The 18,377-nt window shown below is 52.2% G+C and overlaps 1 non-coding gene across 1 annotated transcript in view; it reads right to left on the bottom strand.

The window, feature by feature from the left end:
* The window catches only part of LOC123770444 (uncharacterized), a 157,232-nt gene that overhangs the window by 108,778 nt on the left and 30,077 nt on the right, over positions 1 to 18,377 (bottom strand). The window contains exons 5-6 of the transcript XR_011222172.1: positions 5,592 to 5,799; positions 449 to 565 (exon numbers count right to left, since the gene is read on the bottom strand). This is a non-coding gene — a transcript (uncharacterized protein). The remainder of the gene's footprint in view (positions 1 to 448; positions 566 to 5,591; positions 5,800 to 18,377) is intronic.

Genomic DNA, 18,377 nt, shown 5'->3' on the forward strand with positions numbered 1-18,377 from the left:
AGTTTTTTTTTTGGGTAATTTGAGGGGCTTCTAGGGAGAGTATTTTACCTATAGGTGAATTAAGCTCCCTGACCCTGGACGGGGACAAGATGATATGAAGAGATACATTACTTATCACCTACAGTGGAGAGGTCGCAAGAGCATAAAACAAGTGCTGAGCCCTACTTTGAGCCACAAAATAATGTCACACAAACTACTTAAGTGACATTGACAGAGAGGTCAATGTCACTTCAGTCACTAGCTCAGAAATACACACATTGACTGTTGCACACAAATAACCCAAACAGAAAATGTTTCACTGTAATGGACCCACTTCACAACCATAGGCACCACAACCAATTGGTCCAGATCATCAAGACATCACTGTACACTGCATAAAATTTCTTGCAATTTAGTCTAGAGGAAAATGTATAATTTATTATTTATTTGTATTGATGTCATTACACACCTGGAGTCTGTACTCCACCGAGGAACTTGTGCATTGAAAAGTAGACAGCGTCTTTATGGGCAAGTCCTCCGCAATCTCCACTAACCAGCGGATTCATCTTCAAATCCACATAAGGAGCTGAAACAAATTAAATTGATGTAATATTATCACTCTTCTATAATTCTGAAAAGGAAAAGTCAGTGGTGAATATTATGAAATGCCTCTTTCCGGTGCATCACTCGGCAGCTTCCAGAGTTACGCCAATATACCTCAGTACGACAACAGGCTTTAATGATTCACGAGCACCTACCAGAAACAGAATCTGGCACCCTCAATAGAGGAAACGGTTTATGGGGGGATGCAGACACTAGAACCACAGGTCTAGAACCTGTGGTTCTAGACCTGTGGTTCTTGAAGGGAGGTCTAGAACCACCACAGTAACCAAGAGAAAGACAACCAGAATGGTGGTGCACTAAAACATACAACTGTATGGGTTCATATTGGATATGCTCATCCTAACTATGCAAACCATCTTTTACCAGGCCAAACCCTAGGTTCAGAGCACTCAATCATCACCAGACAACAGCCCCAGTTGCCTGGAGAGCCGAGTTGCTAACCCTGTCACTTACACACTGCCCAATGCATGACACTTGAACACCACAGGAAGATGGGCTGGGAAAGAACAGGGAGCTACCAGGAGAAGCACGAGAAAGAGGTCTTTCATTACTTTTAATGCTGTTTTTTGAGGAAGGCCCCTTAGTACTTCCCAGAGTTATTTCACCACATGGAAGGAAGAAAAACCAGAGTGACAATGTAATGACAGGAAGGAGATTTCAACTCCATAAATGGTGACACTGCACCAACACAATGAAAAGTACAGCAGTCCCCAGGAATACTGTTCAAGAACCAAGCTGCAAACACACAATGAGAGACAAAAATGGCAATTCCAAAAGATTGTAAAGGCTAACACGTGCCAAAAAACCAGCGTTGAATGTAATGAAATGTAATTTTCCTGGGTGAGCCCTGGAGGCTCCCTGGAGCTATCGGGCTAATATGCGATACATCAGACAAGGGCTTTAGTCAATGGAGTTCTGCCTACCGGGGACCATGAGCCAGAACCTGGCCCCCATCAGAGAGGCACTGGGAGCAATAGCCCTGGAAACCCCCCCTGTGGATGGGGGTTTACCTTATCTACCATCAACTGGGGTTAGGCACCCAAATAGGTATGCATAACAAAACAGATCCCACAAGGTAAGAAAAATGCAAACGAAAGCTGAACAGAGAGGTAGAACTCCCTCTATTCCCAAGGAAACTAGCAAACGTCACACCACGCCATCGCTTGTCATGCAGCCCCCCTCCCCCTCCTGGGTGGGTGTGATGTTTGCTTGTTTCCATGGGAATAGAGGGAGTTCTACTTCTCTGTTCAGCTTTTGTTTGCATTTTTCTTACCTTGTAGGGTCTGTTTTGTTACGCCTACCTTTCTGGGTGCCTAATTCTGGTCGATGGCAGATAAGGTAAACCCCCAACCACAGGGGGGTTTTCCAGGGCCATTTGTGGGAACCGACCTGTGAGATTTATATTTATTTAATTTATATAGAATTTATATAGAATTTATATAGAATTTATATTTACGCTAATTTATATTTTTCGATAGCAATTTGTATGATGTTAAGTGGACTGTATTTCTGCAATATTTCTCACAAATCGATCCTTACACATTAGGGGGGTTTATATTAAATTTATATATATGCAGCCAATCAAACTACAGTATTAACTACATATATTAGTAAATTGGAGGTGCCTTATCTTATTATACAGCAGGTTTAGTCCACCAGATATAACTAGGATGTAGACACCAAATTATCCTCGTGTGAGGCTAGCTTCCATCACCCATAGTAACTGATGTACCAAGTCTTGCTACCTCTTCTTGTTCCTGTCAAAGGGCGCTAGCTGTAAAGCCGGAATCCTAATATATGACAGCTATATCAGAGAAAACACTGTATATTAGATAAGATAAGGACCAAGGCTTAATTACCTGTGTTGAGTCGATCGTTTGTGTTCTAACCGGTATTAATCATATCTACCTTACATTACTGACCAATAATAACTTAGATAAGATTTCGGAAAGACACTTCCCTTGTGGTTGTTGACAGCGTGTTGATGATGGTAGAGCACTAATTTGATCTCCATAACACTTCGTCCAAGAGAAATTATAGGAGCTGAACTCGTTCCAACGACTCGGTCTTAACAAACAATGGCTGACCTTCTTCACCACTGATGCCTTGGCTCTCCTTGTCCAATGCCAATAAGTGATAGAAGGGTCACATTTACTTTATTTTGATACTGATAATTAAATTAATTCAAATGAGATGTTTTTATGATGGTAAAAGTCTAAAGACTAATGTATTTAAGAATAATTCCCAACAGAATAGCTGGTGAATTTATAGTACTATGTGGCAATGATATCCCATTTTCTATTGAGAAAATTCCACTACAAGTTACATTTTCTATGGGTAACTTATGTATACAACAGCAGCAATATTATCTGCATATTGCATGTAATATTATTAAAAGGTGTCGGGTTTTCCGACACCATTGCTCCCTGCAGCTCTCTGAGGGTGTCAGGTTCTGGCTCGTGGTCCCCGGTAGGCAGACCTCCATTTACTAAAACCCTGGTCTAATGTATCGCATATTAGCCCGATAGCTCCAGAGTCGTAGGGGCTCCTCACAGAAAGAGTTGATAAGACTGCAAACTCAATTACAAAAGCAACCCAAAGAAACATCTCTAGCCAGCTCAGTGGTGACCCAGTACCACACACTGGGTCACCATTAAAAATAAGGTTTCAATGCAAGGTTCCAAGGACCAGAGGTCAACACAAGATCCAGCCAACCGAAACCCATGAATAACAAGAGGAAGGTGAATCAGACGAGACTGAAAGCCAAGAAGAACACATCTGAAGATAGGGCAACCCAAAAGGAGAGAACACTATCTTAGATCCCCAGGCTTTACTTACCCTCTTTGAGGGAACCAGATGCTGGTCCTGGTTTCTTGCGAGCAAGTGGGATTTGCAAGAGGCCCAGTGGGGTTTGTAAGGCTTGAACACTACCAAGATTGTAGCAATGGGGAGCTATTGACAGGGGTCCTCTTAGAAAGGGAGGTGAACAGAAGGAAAAGCTACCATGTGGACTCCTGGAGTCTTAAATACCAACATGAAGGCATGGTGAACCACACAGAAATTTATCACCACATCCCACAGGAGTGGAGCTAACAGCTTGGGAACTGCAATCACACTTGCAGCAGATGACAAAATGGAAGAGGAAAAACTTGAACAAAGAATTCAGGTTAACCACCGACTACCTTGTGATCCACCCCCCCCCCCCAATGTTAAAGGTAACTTTAGGCACTTGCCAAACCCTATTATCATGAAGAAGAGCAGGGGCAAGTGCAGAATGCTATTAATAGCCACAAAGGAGGAGCCCTTAAGAAAGACCTGAAAAACCTGATGGTCACACCAAGCCACCTCAAAGGAAAGATGCTGATGTAAACCAGCCACTCCACAACCTGCCTTCTATACAAAGGAACAAGACCTCTCTTGTTCTAATCCCGTCAAACACACGACTAAACTACAATGTTGCTACAACATTTGAACAAGTTTTAACACCTAACAAGTTGTAACAACCAATACAGAAAGCTATAACAACATTTTAATACATCATAAAAATGTTATAACAAGATGTAACAACTTTATTACAAGTTGTAACACGCAGAAAATAGGAACAGTTACATTGTGAGTTTGCAAGGCTAGAAACTCCACATCTGAAAATCAGAAAAGACACTCAAATATTCAAATATATTCGACCGCACAGGCTCAGGAAGAATGACCGCCAATGACGAAGGTGTCACATGAAGCAGAAAAACTGGTTGCTGGTTGGGTCCCTGGGTGAGCCTCTGGTGGCAACCGAGAAAGTTGGTGCCGGTGTTGTTTGCCTCTTCACCTATCTCTTGTATTTCTCAAAGAGCATTTATTTGATTTGTGGTACCTTTGAATGGTTGACTTTAATTGTGGCCTGATCCCCATTCACTTCCTTTGCCTCCTTGAGAGAACTCCGTGGTCTTTAGCAGTCTCCGTGGTGTAGTGGTAAGACACTCGCCTGGCGTTCCGCGAGCGCTATGTCATGGGTTCGTATCCTGGCCGGGGAGGATTTACTGGGCGCAATTCCTTAACTGTAGCCTCTGTTTAACGCAACAGTAAAATGTGTACTTGGATGAAAAAACGATTCTTCGTGGCAGGGGATCGTATTCCAGGGACCATAGGATTAAGGACTTGCCCGAAACGCTACACGTACTAGTGGCTGTACAAGAATGTAACAACTCTTGTATATATCTCAAAAAAAAAAAACTAGATTTTGGCGATATCTCCTGGTAGGTTAAGAAAACATCAGGAGACTGATATTTGAGAACGGCCCAATGTTGTCAGTTCCACAAGCCCGGGAAGCTACTGAGGACAGCCCTTTGTTGTTGGTGCCACAAGCCCGGGAAGCTACTGAGGACAGCCCTTTGTTGTTAGTGCCACAAGCCCGGGAAGCTACTGAGGACAGCCCTTTGTTGTTGGTGCCACAAGCCCGGGAAGCTACTGAGGACAGCCCTTTGTTGTTGGTGCCACAAGCCCGGGAAGCTACTGAGGACAGCCCTTTGTTGTTGGTGCCACAAGCCCGGGAAGCTACTGAGGACAGCTCTTTGTTGTTAGTGCCACAAGCCCGGGAAGCTACTGAGGACAGCTCTTTGTTGTTAGTGCCACAAGCCCGGGAAGCTACTGAGGACAGCTCTTTGTTGTTAGTGCCACAAGCCCGGGAAGCTACTGAGGACAGCTCTTTGTTGTTAGTGCCACAAGCCCGGGAAGCTACCGAGGACAGCCCTCTGTTGTCAGTGACATAAGCCCTACCTTCTACCTCAAGGTAGAAGGTAGTCCCGGGAAGTTGCTGAGAAAGGCCCTTTGTTATCAGTGCCATAAACCCTAGAAGGCTGTTGAGAGGGCCAGCACATAAAATACTTAAATGCCAAGGTAACTGGTTAAATTAAGGATTTACAGCACATATGAAGGTCAATATAAGTAACATCAAATAACCCCCCCTACTGAAAACTTTACCCATGCCTTCTACCTACCAGCAGTTGCATAATCCCAAAATGCAAGAGCACCATACTTGTGGAGAAGTATAGTGAGCTCTACATCATCTGCCATGATTCCTGTCACATTGCTGGCTGCAGTAAAACATCCTATCAGCCGGCAACTCTTACCCTGGTGCAGCTTTAGCATATCTTCCAAATGTACATGGTCAATACCTCCCACTCTCGTCTCACGAATCCGAATCACCTGCCAGACAATTAACATTTTCAATACATACAAATATTGTCAGGGATATTTATAATCAAATAAAATCTAAAAAACCAGCATTGAATATAATGAGACGCCAATTTCTGGGAGAGCCCCGGTGGCTCCCTGAAGATACTACATGCTGATATGAATAATCTACTAGGTTGCATCAGCCATAGAATTCTATAGGCCTACCAGGGACAAGTGCCAGAATCTGGCCCCACTCAAAGAGGCACAGAGTGCTGTGAAATTAATTTTTGGCCACCTCACCGGGGAAGGCATCCAGAAAGTCAGTGAGTCAACACAAACCACTGCTGGCTTCAAAAAGAGACCCAAGCCTTGAAACCTGCCTAAAAAACTCCCCCAACTGCATGAATAATCAAATTCTTTCTGAACTATCTTGAGGTTATCTTGAGATGATTTTGGGGCTTAGCGTCCCTGCGACCCGGTCCTCAACCAGGCCTCCTTTTTGTTACACACCCCCAGGAAGAAGCCCGTAGCAGCTGTCTAACTCCCAGACACCTACTGCTAGGTGAACAGGAACATCAGGGTGAAAGAAACTCTGCCCATTTGTTTCTGCCTCCACCAGGGATCGAACACAGAATCTTAGGACTACGAATCCCGAGCGCTGTCCACTCAGCTGCCAGGCCCCAAGCCAACTAGTGCGAGGTTGTTCGCCCCACCTCCCCTACTCACTTGTGAGAGAGGAGGAGGTAGCTGACTATCAGTTGGCATTTAAGCCCCAGTTCTAGAGCAGATGTAGTCATCCACCCGACAACCTGGAAGAGGGAGGGGATCAGGGAATAACTGGGGCTCGCCCAGAAATTGGAATTTCATTACACTCAACACTGGTGTTTTCTGCAGGGAAGCCCCTGAGGCTAACAACCAATGGAGAGGAAAACATAAGGGAACTCTCCAGTGAGGAGGAAGAACCGCAGAATTCATGACAAAGATAAGACCCCCAGCTGAGAAACACGGCATAAAGTCACACAGGGGCACTGAGGCCAGGGAACATTCGCCAGATACCAGGCTACCAGAACCTTGTTCGAAGTCCTAACCCTCACACCTGGACAGGTGTGAGGGTGTGAGGGCCCAGGACATGACCGCGAACACCACCGACAGAGATGCATACTTCCTAACATCATAGGCATAAGAGCACACCGCAGGCTGACTAGACTTAATGACACTGGATCACCTGAGAAAAACAAGCCTTGGAACAGGGGGCCAAGGAAACAGGGCTGACCCATAAGGCATCCACCGAACCAGAATCGGTGGTAAGAAGGTAGTGACAGACCGCCCCCAGCCGAACCAACCAAGCAACAATGACCAAATGACCCCTCCGGAAGCCCTCTGACTCATTCTTTGCCAGGAAAGGAGCCAGCTGCAAATGAACAAATATCCACGAGGATCAAAATAAAAAAAATGTATTCTGAAGAAGAGCATGAAGCTCCCAATCCAACAATCAGAGACTAGAGACAACAAAAACGATGACTTATGTGGAAATAGTCACAAATTGAAGGGTATTATAAAACGACAAGACGAAAAAATTTAAGAACATGCAGGCAGTGCAGGAGCAGGCCACAGGTGAAATAATGCACGAGACAGCTTGAGAAATGGAGCCAAGGCAGTATTGACCCCAAACACCAGCTGCAGTGGCACCACCAGAGTCACACAATACAAGGAGACAGTATTTGGCAGTATTCAGCCAATCATAAAAAGACCAGCATTGAATGTAATGAAACACCATTTTTTGGGTGAGACCCGGAGGCTTCCTGGATCTATCTGGGCTGAAATGAATATATTAGACCATGGCATCAGTCAAAGCGAATGGAGTTCTGCCTACCGGGGACCATGAGCCAGAACATGGCCCCCTCAGAGAGATACGAGGAGCAATGGCCTATAGAACCTTTATGTGGTTGGAAGCATTCTGTCTGCCATCGACCGGGTCAAGCACCCAGAAAGGTGGGTGCCCCAAAACAAACCCTATCTGGTTAAAAAATTGCTACTGAAAGCCGAACTGATAAGCAGAACTTCCAAACTAAAAACAAGCAAACAAACATGACATCACAACTGTCACCGCACTGCTGTCTGTGCAGCTCCCCCTCCCCAGGATGGGGAAGGAGCAGCTCCAGACCCTCCCCTCCTGTGCCAGCTATCCACACTCAGTTCAAAGGCTAGATGTCAAAAACCACGAAAACCACCGACCAGAGGGAAGGAGGGTTGCTGGGGAGCCTCCGGGTCTCACTCAGAAAACCAGCGTTAAATGTAATGAAATGCCATTTTCTGGGCGAGTCCCGTCGGCTCCCCGGAGCTATCCCAGGCTGATATGCTAATGTCAGACTTTGGCATCAGTCATGTGTATGGAGTTCTTAGGCCTACCGGGCACCACGGCCAGAACCGGGCCCCCTCAGAGAGGCAAGGGGAGCAATGGCCTATAGAAGCCCCCGTGTAGTTGGAAGCATTCTATATCTGCCATCGACCGGAACAGGCATCCAGAAAGGTAAGCGCCCCAAAACAAACTCCTATTCTGGTTAAAATTGCTACCAAAAACCGAACTAGTGGATAGAACTCCCCAACTGAAAACAAGCAAACTAGTGTGATGTCACACACTGCCGCGCCACTGTCTGCGCAGCTCCCCCCTCCCCGGGAGGGGGAAGGGGGAGCCCCAGACCCCCCGCGCCGGCTACCCACACCTCAGTTCTTGAGGCTGGATGTCAAAAATGCGAAAAACCGCCGACCGGAGGGAGGGAGGGAGGGATGCCGGGGAGCCTCCGGGACTCACCCAGAAAATGGCGTTTCATTACATTCAACGCTGGTTTTCTGGGGGGAGCCCCGTCGGCTCCCCGGAGCTAACTACCCACAGACAGAAAAAGAGGGACTTACCCGGGAGGTGGTCGTCGCTCACCCCTCAACTCGAAGCCGAGACAACTGGCTGCAACCGCCGACCCAAAGCAACACAGGCCCGACGAGGCCCAGGGACATTCACAAGGTAACGAGCAGCCAGGACCCTGTTCGATCGCCAAAATCCCCGCGTCCGAATATCAGACCAAGACATATTCCCAAAGACGGCAGCAAGAGCCGCGAACTTACGAACGTCATGGGCACGGGGATAGACCGCAGGCTGGCTGGACCTAATAACCCTGCGGACGACCTGAGAGACCCGAACCCGCGAACAGGGAAGAAGGGAAACCGGATCAACCCACAGCGCGTCCCCGGACACAGAAGCTGTGGCGCGCAAATAACGGTGAAGCGCCGCAACCGGACACAAAACATGATGCACCCCCGGCCTGACCAACCAAGCATCAACCACCCAAGGACCCCTCCGGAATGCAGCAGTCTCATTCTTCGCCAGAAAAGAAGGAGACGGCTGCAAAAGAACAAAACTATCACCACGACCAAAAGAGCAGAAACCCCTGCGCCGGAGGAGAGCATGAAGCTCCCCTACCCGACCCCCAGAGGCCAAGGCCAACAAGAAAAGTGCCTTGGAAAAACAATCCAGGACCGAAGGGACCACAACGAAACGAGGAGATGAAAGGAAAGCGAGCACTCTGTCCAAAGACCAGGACGGCTCAGGCGACGCATGAGCAGGCCGGAGGTGAAACAATGCACGAGACAGCTTGCGAAACGGCGCAGACGTAACATCGATACCGAAAGCAAGCTGAAGCGGCTCCGCCAGCGCCGCACGATACGAAGCGACAGTGTTAGGCATAAGATGACGGTCCTGAAACAACCACGAGAGGAAGGACAAGACCACCCGAACAGACAAGGAGCTAACACGACGAAGACGCAAAAAGAAACGGAAGGACCGCCAGGAAACTTCATACTGCCGCCGAGAAGAAGCCCTCAGGTGGGACACCAACAAGGAGGCCACCTGATCACCATAGAGATGATGATAGACTCAAGTCAAAAAAACCATACGCGAAGACTCGAGGAGAAGATCGAACCAGCTACGTGACGTACCGGCCCGATCTGCTGAAAGAGGCGAAGCCGCGGGAAAACCCTCGGGTTCGGACACCGAGCAACCAGCGCCTGAAACCAAGGCTGGGCCGGCCACCAAGGGGCCAGAAGGACAACTCTCCCCCGGTAAGTCTCTAAGCGAGTCAGGACCTGGAGCAACAGCCGAACCGGGGGAAAGAGGTACAGGAACCCCCACCTCGACCAGTCTAGCCGAAAGGCATCGACCCCGACGGCCTCGCAATCGGGGAAGGGAGCCGCATAAACGGGAAGACGCTGCGACCACGCCAACGCGAAGAGGTCCACTTCGGGGCGCCCGAACGTCTGGCAAAGCCAACGGAAGGACTCGTCGTCAACCGTCCACTCCGTGGAGAGGGGAACGAAGCGAGACAGGGCGTCGGCCAAGACGTTGGACACGCCCCGTACGTGAACCGCCAGGAGAGCCAAACCCAGAGAACTCAGCAGACGAGTCACCCGAAGCGACCAACCCCAAAGAGACAAGGACCGCATCGAACCCCCGCGGTTCAGGCAATGAACCACCGGAGAGCAGTCTGAATGGAGCCGAATTGTCGATCCGCGGGCCACCCGAATCCTCCCCAGAGCAAACCACACTGCCGCGAACTCCCGCACCGTACTGTGAGCTCGACGGAAGGACGGATCCCAACGCCCCTGGCCGGCCTAGTGAGCACTGGTCACAAAACCCCAGCCGAGAGACGACGCATCCGTGTACACATCGAGCGAGGGCTCGGGTAGGCGCCAAGGCACTGAACCCCGAAAAACCCGAAGAGGATGCCGGTGACGCAGCAACCGACGCAAGGCCCCCGGGGGTCGAACTCTGCGATCGCGAGAGAGGCGGAAGGGGGAACCCCGAAGGAACCAGAACAGCCGTTGAAGCCAAACCCGACCCGGCGGGTAGACCACCATCGCGAAGTTCAGGCTCCCGCACAGCCCCTCGAGCAACCGCCGGGTGACCTGAGGGCCCTCCAGAAACAGACGAAGGCGGGACCACAGCCGCAGGAGAGACTCCGGAGGGAGAGACAAGGAGGCGGTTCGAGAGTCCCACACAAGACCCAGCCAAATCCGAACCTGAGAGGGAACCAGATGGGACTTCCTCCAGTTCACCAAGAACCCGAACTCGGCGAGCTGGGAAAGAACCAAATCCCTGGCTAGCAAGCAAGCTGACTGGCTGGGAGCCCAAACCAGCCAGTCGTCGAGGTAGGCCAACACCCGAACACCTAGGAGACGCAAACGAGCCACCACAACCCGTGTAAGGCGCGTGAACACGCGAGGTGCCAGGTTCAACCCGAACGGGAGACAACGAAAGCGGTAACTCAGACGCCCCACAACAAAACCGAGCCAGTCCCTGAACCGCAGATGAATCGGGACATGCCAATAAGCGTCCCGGAGGTCCAGGGACACCATCCAAGCTCCCGGCTCCAAGAGGAGCCGAACCTGAGACAGCGTAGTCATCCGAAAGGAGGGGCAATGAACCCAGGGGTTCAGACGGGACAAGTCCAGAATGAACCGCAGGTCCGCGCAGTCCCGTTTCGGAACCGGAAACAGACGGGAAACCCATCTGAGGGACGACGTCGTTTCGACGACGCCCAAGCGTGCCCACTCCAAGACGACTCGACAGAGCGCAGGGGAAGAAACCTGCCCTGCCAGCCCCAACCCCCCAAAGGGGGGAGGGGCCACCCAACGCCACCGCAGGCTGCGAGACACGACCCGAAAGGCCCACGAATCGTGGGACCAGGCGCGGGCGAACAGCGCAAGCCGCCCCCCCATCGCCCCGTCAAGGGGGCAAAACGCGAAAGGGCCGGCGACCCTTACGAGACCCAGAACCCCGCACAGCGCGAACACTGCGCCGACCAGACGAGGGAGGGTCCGCAGGAGGAGCCAACCCCAAACCTGACACCAGAGGCCTACCACGACGAAAGGAACCCCGAGCCCTGGCACGACCTTTCCGGGAAGACCCACCCCGGGACCCCCGGAAAACCAACAAGTCCGACATCGGACGACAAGCCGCCGACGCAGCCTGAATAAACTGCGCCACGGCCGACTCCCCAAACAGGAGAGGACAAAAAGGTGAAGAACGCCTAAGAGCCAGAGCCCAAGCAGATTCCACGGAGGAACCCAGCACCGCCTGCCGACACGCGAGACGGGAAGCATAGAACAGGGAAACCGCATCCCGCAAAATCGGCGTGAACGGCTTCAACAAGGCAGCCGACGAACGCGCAGCCGAGGACAAGGTGCCGGACCCCGGGACGGACCCAAGCGTCCCCACATCCTCCACGAGCCAATCCGAAGACAGCTCCAGGAGGGAAAAGAACCGCAAGGCCGAACACAAAAGGCCCCGGGCGCGCAAGTCCTCCACCACGAGCGCCGCCGAAAGGGAGGGAACCTGCACATGGAGCTGAATAACGCCCACATCGCGGGGAAGGGCAGGGGCAAACAAGCACTCATTCAGGTACTCAAGTTCACCCCCCAGGAAAACCTGAAGCACCGTGGAAGCTTCCCGCCACTCCAGCGTGCGGGAACGACAGAAGGAATGCCAGGAATCCAGACCAAACAAGGGGCAGTCTGCTAGCCAGGACGACTCCGGAACCTCGTAACGGAGCCAGAAAGGGAACGAAGTCCCAAACCTGAACGTGGACAAATCCATTTCCGAGGCATAATCCGGGTCACGCAGGAGGTAAGCTGCAAAGGCCGCTCGCACCACACCAGGTTGGATGCGATAAGCCGAAAACCTCCGGAAGGACGGAACCGACGTACCCGGGGGAACACGGAACCGAACCCGGGGAGGGGCCGACACCAAATCCAACTCGTACGCAGAGGGGGGAAAAGAAAACCCCACTCCTTGTAACAATAAGCCCCGCTCAGAGGGAAGAAAAACCCAGGCGGGGTCCAGCGGGGCCCAAGGCCCCCAAGTCAGCCCCTCCCCAGCCTCGAGGTCCGTCACCACAGGACCCGAGGCCGAGTCCTCTCCCCAAGCCCCGACCCCACAAGACAAGGACGGAGCAGCCGGAAAAGCTGGAGGAAGGGGGGCCCACTGGTCAGACCCTGAAGCTTCGGCCGGGAGACAAGACTCGAATGCCTCTGCCGCCCCCCCGGAAGGGGCAACCCCCGAAGCTGCCCGAGTCTCGAGATCAAGTAACCCCTGCTCCGACCCCGAAACCCTCAGACGCTTCGGGGCGGGGGACCAAAACGAACAGAAGGGGAAGGACGAGGAGGTGCGGACTGAACCAGGATCGAAGCGACCCCCACCCCCAAGTCCGGGTCTCAAAAAGCAAAGCGGGGCAGCCCCGGGGCATCCGGGGAAGCAACCAACCGAGCGCGTTGCAACAGACGAAACCTAGACTGCAACGCACGTGCCGCCTGTACCCGAATAGAATCATCAGAGGATTGGGTAAACTGAGTCACAAGCAAGCAGCAACACTCACAGGACTCAGGGTCGAAGGTATCACCGACCCAACAGGCAGCGTGGCAGAGGCAAAAACAATGAGGGTCACCCTGAGACAAGGGGACCGAGCAACCCTCAAACTCGCACACAGCGAGTGGGGACTCCGAGGTCACATCCATCGGACCCACGCGCCCCCTAGGGGATTCCCAGGGTCCTGAGCGTTTACTTTAAGAGGACTCGCGCTCAGGTAGTCCCAGGAAGGGTGCTGCAAACCGGCGCCCAAAACTACCAAGCAAACTTCTAAAGCTGAACCCCAGGGACGTGTACACTCACGGGGACCTAGCAGGGGGCGCCACCGAGGAGAACAGTGGAAGGGCAAAAACAAACTGAATAAAATGACAGAACCCCCCCACCAGGCAAAAACAAAAAGAAAAACAAAACCCCGCAAGAGGACAGCGAACCCTAAGGAACAGAGCCGGCCGCGATGTCGGGAAATACAAGCTGAGCAGCACCCTGCGCCCCTACCAGTGCAAACCGCCTCTTACCTGCCGGTAACAAGGGAGAACAGAACACCCAAGAGCCCAACAGGCGGCCGAAAAACCGAAAGGTAAAACGGACCAGCAGAGGCAGACCCCGAGGAGCCTGTGGAAGGTGGCCCCAAGCCCCAAGGGCAGTACTTACAGGGCACCTAGGGAAGGCAGCCCTAGGCGCATGCAGCCCGAGTACTGAAGATAACTCCTGGCTCTCGCACCCACAAAACTAACACCACACGCAAAGCACAGTGCAGTAGCGACACCGGAGCCAGAGCACACGACCATCGCCTATAGCATCAGCCTCAAGAACTGAGGTGTGGGTAGCCGACGCGGGGGGTCTGGGGCTCCCCCTTCCCCCTCCCGGGGAGGGGGGAGCTGCGCAGACAGCGGCGCGGCAGTGTGTGACATCACACTAGTTTGCTTGTTTTCAGTTGGGGAGTTCTATCCACTAGTTCGGTTTTTGGTAGCAATTTTAACCAGAATAGGAGTTTGTTTTGGGGCGCTTACCTTTCTGGGTGCCTGTTCCGGTCGATGGCAGATATAGAATGCTTCCAACTACACGGGGGCTTCTATAGGCCATTGCTCCCCTTGCCTCTCTGAGGGGGCCCGGTTCTGGCCGTGGTCCCCGGTAGGCCTAAGAACTCCATACACATGACTGATGCCAAAGTCTGACATTAGCATATCAGCCTGGGATAGCTCCGGGGAGCCGACGGGGCTCCCCCCAGAAAATGGCATTTCATTACATTCAATGCTGGTTGTGCTGGTTGTCTGGGGGGAGCCCCTTCATCTCCCCAGAGCTACTTAACCAGAGACAAAACAAGAGGAACTTAGCCAGGAGACGGTTGCCACTTGCTCCTTAACTCGAAGTCGAGACAACTGGCTGCAACTGCCAACCCAATGCGAAACACGGCCGACTTGGGCCTGGAACATTGACTAGGTAAAGAGTGGCCAGGATCCTGTTCGACCTCCAAAAACCCTTGCCCGAATATCAGCCCAAGACATGTTACCAAAGATGGCAGCCAAAGCAGCAAACTTACAAACGTCAAGGGCACGAGGATAGATCACAAGCTGGCTGGACCAAATAACCCTGTGGACAACCTGGAAGACCCAAGCCCTGAAACAGGGAAAAGGGAAACCGGGTTAACCCAAAGCGCATCGCCACAGACGCCGTGGCGCGCAGTTAACGGCAAAGAGCTGCTACTGGACACAACACATGATGCACCCCCTGGCCTGACCAACCAGGCATCAATGACTCAAGAACCCCTCCAGAAAGTCGCCTACTCATTCTTCGCCAGAAAAAAAGGGGATAGCTGCAAACGAACAAACCTACCATCAGGACCGAAAGAGCAGAAACCTCTGTGCCAGAGGAGAGCAAGAAGTTCCCCGACCCAATCCCCAGAAGCCAATGCCAACAGGGAAAACAATCCTGAACCAAAGGTGCCACCACAAACTGAGAAGAGAGAAAGGAGAGCACCCTGCACAAGAGCACAAGGAGAGGACCAGGACGACTTAGGCAGCGCATGAGCAGGCCTGTGGTGAAACAAAAAACGAGAAAGCCTACAGAACAGAGCAGAATAAACATCCACCCCGAATGCAAGCTGAAGAGGCTCTGCCAGCGCCGCACAATACGAGGTGACGTATTGTGCAATACGAGTATTAGGCATCAAATGACTCCACAAAAAGCCAAGAAAGACAAGACAAGACAAGCCTATCCGAAATAGAGGACAAACTATGAAGAGAGAGAAAACAGCAGAAAGAGTGTCAGGAAACTTTATACAGTGCCAAGACGAAGTTCGCAGGTGGGACACCATCAATGAAGCCACCTTATCACCATACAAGTGGTGATAGACCCGCATCAGAAAGACCAGACTCCTAGAGCGGAGAAGATCGAACCAGCCAGGTACCTGACCACGCCGATCTCTTGAAAGAGGCGGAGCCGCGGAAAAGAACGCAGGTTCGGACACCAAGCAAGCAGCGCCTGAAACCAAGGCTGGGCCAGCAACCAAACAGCCAACAGGACTACTCTTCCCTGGTAAGTCAACAACTGAGCCAGGACCCAAAGTAACAGCTGGACCGGAGGAAAGAGGTACTGTACAGGTAACCCCACCTTGACCAGTCCTGCGAAAAGGCGTCCACCATGATGGCCTCGCAGTTGGAGAAAGCCATATACACAGGAAGATGAAAGGGGTCCACATCCAGGAGTCCATATATCCGGCACAGCCAACTGAAGAAGTCAGACTTGACCATCCATTCCATGGACAGGGGAATGAACCGAAACAGGCCATCTGACTGACCAGATGGGACTTCCTCAAGTTCACCAGGAACCTAGCCACCAAGGTAAGCACATCGGACGAAGACCCGGCACCAAGCACCTCCACATCCTTCTCAAGCCAGTCCGAGGGCAACTCGAGAAGTGAAAAGAAAAGCAAGACCGAAGCCAAATGCCCACGGTCACACAAATCCTCAGCTACCAAAGCAGCAAAAAAGGTGGGTACCCGCACATGAAGCTGCACAACGCCAACATTCCGACACAGCATGGGGTGAACAAGCACTCGTTAAGGTGCTCAAACTCGCCCCCCCAGGTAAACCTGTACAACAATGGAAGTCTCCAGCCAATCAAGTGTGTGGGTCCAATAAAATCCATTCCATGCTCCAAATGAAAGGAAAGGGCAGTCTGCTAACCACGAAGACTCCGGTACCTCATAACGCACCCAAAAGGGGAAAGTCGAACCGAACTCAAAAGAAGACAGATCCATCACTGAGGCTTAATCTGGGTCTCACAGGAGGTAAGCCGCGATGGCCTTCCGAACATCCTTGGGCAGGATTTGAGAAGCAAAAAAACCAGCGTTGAATGTAATGAAACGCCATTTTCTGGGTGAGCCCCGGAGGCTCCCTGGAGCTTATCGGGCTAATGTATGTTATGTTAGACCGGGACATTAGCTAAGGAGTTCAGACCTACCAGGGACCAGCGCCAGAACCTGGCCCCTTCAGAGAGGTTTCAGGGAGCAATGGCCCTGGAAAACCCCATATGGTTGGGGGTTTTCCTTATCTGCCATCGACCGGGGTTAGGCACCCAGAAAGGTAGGCGTAACAAAACAAACCCCACATGGTAAGAAACTACAACAAAAACCGAACAGAGAGGTAGAAAACTCCCTACAATCCCAAGGAAACAAGCAAACAAGCAAACATCACACTTTACTGCCGCGCCGATCGTCCGCGCAGCCCTCCCCACCCCGGGAGGGGGAGGGGGGAGCCCCGGACCTACCGCGCCGGCTGCCAAGCTCCAGTTCGGAAGCTAAGCTTCAACCAACGCGAAAAAACCGCCGACCGGTGGGAGGGAGGGTTTCCAGGGAGCCTCCGGGGCTCACCCAGAAAATGGCGTTTCATTACATTCAACGCTGGTTTTCTGTGGGGAGCCCCTACGGCTCCCTGGAGCTTCATACCCAAAGAGAAGGAAAAGAAAGGGCTAACCCGGGAGGCGGCCGCCACAAACTCTGCAACGCAAAGCCAAGACAACCGGTCGCAAACCTGCGACCCAAGGCAACAAGAACGCCCAAGAACAGACGCACATATGGATGGGCGGCCAAAAACCTGTGCGACCCACAATTCCCTGCGCCCGAAATGAGCCCCGAGACGTCACCAACACAGCAGCAATTGCTGCAAACGTCTGAACAGCACGGGCGCAAAGACAGACCGCAGGAAGAAGGAAAACACTGCGGACGACCTGGGAGACCCGAGCCCTGAAAACAGGGAACGAAGGAACCGGATCCACCACAGCGCATCCCCAGGCACGGTACGCCGGCAACAGCAAAAAGCACAACCGGACAACACAGGACGCACCCCCCGGCCAAACCAAACAAGTACCAATACCCCAAGAACCCCTCCGGAAAGCAGCCGTCACGACCGGCGCCAGGACAGAGAAAGGCTGCACACCTATAAAGCTACCACCAGTACCAAAGAGGAGGAAACTGAAACCGAAGGGGCTACCACAAACTGAGGGGAAGAGAAGAAGGCACCCTGAACAAGGACCAGGATGGCTCAGGCGACTCATGAGCAGGCCGGAGGGGAAACAAAACGCGAGAAAACGTAATAAACGTCATACAGTCTCCAAGACGAAGCTCGCAGGTGGGACACCGTCAACAAAGCCACCTGAACACCATAGAGATGGCGATACCTGCGTCAAAATACCAGACGCGAAGAGCCAAAGAGAAGGCCGAACCAGTCACGGACAGGACCGATTCGGCCTGCTGAAAGAGGCGAAGCCTCAGGAAAAACGCCCCGGGTACGGACACCTATCAAGCAGCGTCTGAAAAGAAGGCCGGGCCGGCCACCGTGGAACCATAAGGACTGTTCTCGTGGGAATGGGCTGCAACCGAGCCAGAACCCGAAGCAACAGCTGGACCGGGAGAAGAGGTACAGGTACCCCCCACCTCGACCAGGCCTGCCGAAAGCCTCCACCGTGAAGTCCTCGCAGGTGGGAAGGGCGCCACAAAACGGGCGACGCCTAGACCACGCCGACCCGAAGACGTCCATGGCCAGGAGTCCATAAGCCCAACAGAGCCAACAAAATGAATCGGCGACGACTGGCCAACCCACGAAGAGGAATGAACCGAGACAGCTGTCCACCAGGACGCAGGACACACCCCGGACACGAACCACACGGTTAACCAAACCCCCTGTGGTTCCGGCAA

This window comes from Procambarus clarkii, chromosome 46 (assembly GCF_040958095.1).
Source record: "Procambarus clarkii isolate CNS0578487 chromosome 46, FALCON_Pclarkii_2.0, whole genome shotgun sequence".
In the NCBI taxonomy this organism is placed as follows: Eukaryota; Metazoa; Arthropoda; class Malacostraca; order Decapoda; family Cambaridae; genus Procambarus; species Procambarus clarkii.